At 42.0% G+C, this 5,552-nt stretch overlaps 1 protein-coding gene across 1 annotated transcript in view; it reads right to left on the reverse strand.

Moving 5' to 3' along the window:
• Nucleotides 1-3,870, reverse strand: part of trpc5a (transient receptor potential cation channel, subfamily C, member 5a) — a 104,322-nt gene extending 100,452 nt beyond the window's left edge. The window contains exon 1 of the mRNA XM_061031125.1: nucleotides 3,511-3,870. The gene's annotated coding sequence lies outside the window, so the exon portion shown is untranslated. The remainder of the gene's footprint in view (nucleotides 1-3,510) is intronic.
• Between the last annotated feature and the right edge of the window lie 1,682 nt (nucleotides 3,871-5,552).

Consider the following 5,552-nt stretch of genomic DNA (forward strand, 5'->3'; position numbering starts at 1 on the left):
CTTTTCTCATCATTGGGGGGAGACGGACTAGAGACGCATATTAGTGATAGAGGAACATGGAGAATAATATGTGAGAACTGAAGAGCCTGAGGATCCACACCATGAGCTTCTGTGAGAAAACTAAACATGTTTGATTTGATCCAGATGTTACCGTTCAAAGACAGATGATAGAAAACACAAATATGAGCCGTTTAGTTCCTCCAGTGTTCCCACACACACACACACACACACACACACTGAGGGCCCCAGGTGATCTCACTCTACATCTCTATATGTCAGATCAACAGAGGAGCTGCAGCCATCTGCTGATTTTCTTCCACAGTGAAATGATGCAGAGATAAAAATCAAACATAGTGCTGACATTTCCCATTAAGAGCTGTAAACTGGTGACAGTGAGCTGATACTGGGAGCATGTGCTCAGCTTAAGGCAGTCTTAAACAGGTTTTTTTTTCGGGGGTCATGGCTCCGGTTTGATCCTTTTTTTTTCCCTCTGGTGCGTGACATCGTCTCGCCCGTCTCTGCTCTGCACACTAAGCCTGCAGGCTTCAGTTAAGTCTTTTTCTTCAAACAAACATTCATGTTAAAGCGCTCGCCGCTCCAAACGCTTCAACCCCCCGTCTCTGAGGTCTCTAGTTTGATTCGCGTTTCATCACTTTCATCTCTTTTTCATCCTCCTCTCGTCTCTTTCGGCGCTCTGGTTCTGTGTTTGTGTGCTTAAGAGATGTTTTTTTTTTTTTTTTTGAGAGACGCGACATAAAATACACTTTTATGACTTATTGTGAAGCTTTAGGGGGAAGGCAGGAAGAAGAAGAAGAAGAAGAAAAAGAAGACTCAAAGCTGTGGTTTAACTGTAACTGGTTCAACCTATCGTTTTTATTATTGGTCAATATGTCGTTTTTTCTGTATTATGTCCAAAAATAGTGAAAACACCTCCTTAATTTACTTCTTCTATTCGTCCGTCAGTCCAAATCTCAAATATTTTTAAAATAAAATCATTAAAACAAAACAGGAGTCTGGATGAAGGAAGTTGAGGGTGACTTAAAGCCGTCAGGTTTAAACTTTTTTCTGATATTTTCAATGACAGTAACTTAAAGCCGACCTTGTTTTTTCTGCTGATTTTGCAGAAAGTTCAGTGATCTGGATTAAATCATCCATCCATTATCTTTACTGTCTGTTTCGGCCCTCTGCAAAGATTTACAGGAGGGCCCTCCAACTATATCATCACCCTTATTTTATAAACAATAGTTACCATGATCAGCATCATGATTTCATCTTTTTATTTTTTTTCACTCCCAGAAAGATAATTCCTCTTCGGTGACTTTGACAAACTCAGGTTTTCAGAGGAATACGGCATGAGACGCTTAGAAGCACAATGAGAGTGATTGCTGTCAGATGGGGCCCTCTTAGAGAAGTTTCCTACTGTCGTTGCAGAATTTGCACATTTTTCTGTGGCTCAGCCCTCGAGAGCAGCGCCTACTGACCTGGAGCCCTGAGCAGCTGACTGATGAGCAGCGCCTCATGGTGCCGATGTCTGTCAACAGGGCCGAAAGCTGAAGATACCGATCCCATGATGCATCTGTGCATCCCTACTTATCACGACACCAGATGTTTAATTCTATTAAAAATCAAACGGAATCAACATGTTGGATACCATGGCGACAAGAACACAACTCCATGGCAACCAACATTTTGTTTGGGTAGTCTTGTTTTTAAAACCATAAAATAAAGCTGCTCCAAACTCGAATGAATCCAGATGAACTAGTTTATACATACAGTATGCATGTAGATGTTTGCATGATGTAAGTTTGTAAGTTTGGGTTCGCAGGAGAGCGCGGATTTCTCCTCGCTCACGTCAACATGTCGAGTTGTGTCACTAAAGCGAGACGCTCAGATTCAAAGTGAGTGTTTCCAGATCTGCAGACAAGCTGCTGGTTTAGCATGAGAAAAAACTGAAGACAAAAAAATGTGATGTTTGCCACTGTTCTGGGGCTCCATGTGTGTGTGTGTGATAGTGTGTATGTTAGAGTGTGTGATAGTGTGTATGTTAGAGTGTGTGATAGTGTGTATGTTAGAGTGTGTGATAGTGTGTATGTTAGAGTGTGTGATAGTGTGTATGTTAGAGTGTGTGATAGTGTGTATGTTAGAGTGTGTACGTGTGTGTATGTTAGAGTGTGTGATAGTGTGTATGTTAGAGTGTGTACGTGTGTGTATGTTAGAGTGTGTACGTGTGTGTATGTTAGAGTGTGTGATAGTGTGTATGTTAGAGTGTGTACGTGTGTGTATGTTAGAGTGTGTACGTGTGTGTTGCGGCAGTACAAACTTAATGTTTTGGCTGACATTTAAAAGGCGGCTGTTCTTTCCTTCAGGTGGAGCGGGGAAACACTTAAAGGGGCTGACGAAGGGTTTAATATGCAGGGAAAACCCTTTGGGCCCAACACACACACACACACACACACCAACAACACACACACACAAACCAACAACACACACACACACATTCTGCAGCTCCATCCATCTCTCTTCTCTCTGTCTCACACACACACACACACACACACACACACACACACACACACACACAGGTCTGTATATAAACACAGGAGAACTGCACCATCACACAATCACACGCGCGCACAAAATCTGCACAACCTCTATCTTTACGCACGCAAAAAAAATACGCATGCACGCGCAAAAGAACAGAGCCCACAGAGACCCACACAAACTCTGCAGCCCGCCTCTCTCTCTCTCTCTCTCTCCCTCTCCCTCTCTCGCTCTCTCTCTCTCTCTCACACACACACACACGCACTCACTTTCTCTGCACCCCCTCTCTTTCCAGCATTAGTCAATAGAGTCAGGATACATAAACCACCCACCAGTCACCCAAAGCATCTCTCTCTCTCTCTCTCTCTCTCTCTCTCTCTCTCTCTCTCTCTCTCTCTCGCTCGCTGCAACAGCAACCTGCAGCAGCTCCAACAGCAACTAAAACCACCACCACAGCCGCTAACATAAAAACACCTATAAAACATGCAGAGTTTCTTAAATCAAACAGGATTCTGGGTAAAAAAAACAAACAAAACCAAACACGTCCAGAAAGCTTCATCAGCATTTAAAGAAAGGTAAAGCTCAGTGCGTCTGAGCTCCAGAGAAGGTGTAATACAGTCAGGACATGTGGGAGGAACGGAGAGAACATGAGAGCACAGTCAGGTTGAAACACAAACACACACAGACTGTCGTGAAGAATCCAACGCGCTTCAAGGAAAAACCACAAACTCAAGCACAACTAAAGCACAACCATCAGCTCGTTCAAACATTATGGCCGACGTTTTAATTTTTTTTAGAAAAAGCGCCTCAACATGTTCACAGGTAGAGGCCAACCTGCACTTCTATTACACACACATGAATTACCTCACACATCTGTAGGTAATTAATCAATTAAGGACGCTTACAGGTGTTTGTGTGCTGCATTTAGAGCCAGAGAAGAAGAAAACAGTGAATATATTTTGTGTTTCTTACCTTTTCGGAGACTTTCTCTGTCCGTGTGAGTGTAAAAAAAAATACAGAGAAGACGTTTTCTCTCCTCAAAATCAACGATTAGTCCCCTCTCCTCGGGGGTCTTGCGCACCTCATGTGCGGCGGTTTCTCTCTATCGCTCTCTCTCTCTTTCTGCGTGTATCTTGTGTCCGTCTCTCCTTTCTCGCGGGATTTCCACCTCCGCCTTCCTCTTCTTCTTGTCTTCTCCTACTCCTCCTCCTCTTCCACCTCCTTCGATTGTTCTTCTTCTGCTCGGCGGGATCAGCTCGTCCTCCGGTGCTGATGCTGCTGCTCCTGCTTCTTCCCAGCGCGACCCATCCTGATGTGAGCTGCGTCTGATGCTGCGGGGAGAAAGCAGAGGAGGGATGAAACCGCTCTCTCTCTCTCTCTCTCTCTCTTTCTGACAGAACCCTGAAATCTACAGGTGTTAGAAATATTTTTGATGTTCGATGTTGGCGCCGATCTCAGCTGCGCGTTCCAGCTTCAACACACAACAAGAACTGTAACGTCTCTGGTTTAAAACCGGGGACAGGAGAGCTTTAGTCTATATCCTCCCTCTTCCTACATTTCTACAGTATTTTATGAACACTGTAAAACAATAATTGTAAAATATATTCTTTGATGTATATCAGCGGGGAATATGATAATATTTTCCACTTAATATTTTTGGAAAATCTCTTTCTATGCAGATGATATTTTGATGTAAAACCCCAAAATCACAAGATGCATCTCAATGTTTAACCTACAATCAGAGGTGGAATTCAGAGCATATATATTGGGTATGATACTTAATATAAAGAAGTTATTACTAGGATAAAAAAATAGTTGTAAAGTATTAAATCAAACGTACACTGAATAAACATTTATTCAGAAATTGAACTCTATAAAATCCAATTTAAGGTCATTTTTCTTGCCATTCCTCATACGTTTCCTCTTGAATGCAGATTTCTTTAGTAGCACAGTCATTTCTCATTTAACTGATTTTTTTAACTTTTAGGTCTTCTCACCACATCACTATTTCAGTCTAGTGACCAGGGGCGTGTCCTGGGGTGGCATTGACCCCCCCCCCCCCCCCCCCCCCCCCCTTGAAATCTTATTGGCCACCCCAGACGCAACCCCAAAATCCTTGGCGATTTCCCTTGCCAGAGGTGGGACTTATGTTGAAATCCACTATTCAGGCTGTGTTGCAACAGGCAGCTCATAGTTCTCAGTGTGCAAACATATTGTTTTTAGCCCTCGATAAATGAAGCTAAAACGATGTTCATGTTGCCATTATCTCGTGTTACTTAAAAGTCGATGTGATGAGTGCAGACAGAACGGGTTGATAAATGATTTTCATTTATATGTGAGTGCACACAAACCTCAGGCCACCCCTGCACAAGTCAGGGCCCCAGTTGGGCCACCCCAGTCCAAAAAGTCTGGACACGCCCCAGCTAGTTATCAAGATCTAGACGATTACATGAAATAAACACAGGAGAACTGCACCAAATTTACAAGAATACAGTCGTATATTTACGAGATTAAAGTCGTAAATTTACGAGAATAAAGTCGTAAATTAACGAGAATAAAGTCATAAATTTAACTCGTGAATGTACGAGTTCGAGACCAGCCTGTGCGAAAATGATGAAAGTAGAACTTTTAAAGTATTTTCCTCTGCAGACAACTTCCTCCAAGTCAGTGTGGTTCCTTCTTCGGAGTGGCCACGGTTTCTTGCAGTATCTTTTCAGGGTGCTGATATTTTATGTCTATATATTCTTTTATTCTTTAAAGACTTTAAGAGTTCTACTTTCAATCATTTTCACCCTAAACTAAACTCGTAAATTTACGACTTTAATCTCAAAATTTTAAAAAATAATAATTTTTTAACATGGTCCTAATCCTCCGTTGTAGAATACAACTCCAACTCTAGAAAATCGATTAACAGATGAAAGTCTCTTCCCAAACATAAAGGTTGAGGTTTTAAAATTGGAAAAAAATGACTGAACAATTTGGTTTAAGGTTATTGAGTTGTTATATGAATGTTT

This window comes from Labrus mixtus, chromosome 23 (assembly GCF_963584025.1).
Source record: "Labrus mixtus chromosome 23, fLabMix1.1, whole genome shotgun sequence".
In the NCBI taxonomy this organism is placed as follows: domain Eukaryota; kingdom Metazoa; phylum Chordata; class Actinopteri; order Labriformes; family Labridae; genus Labrus; species Labrus mixtus.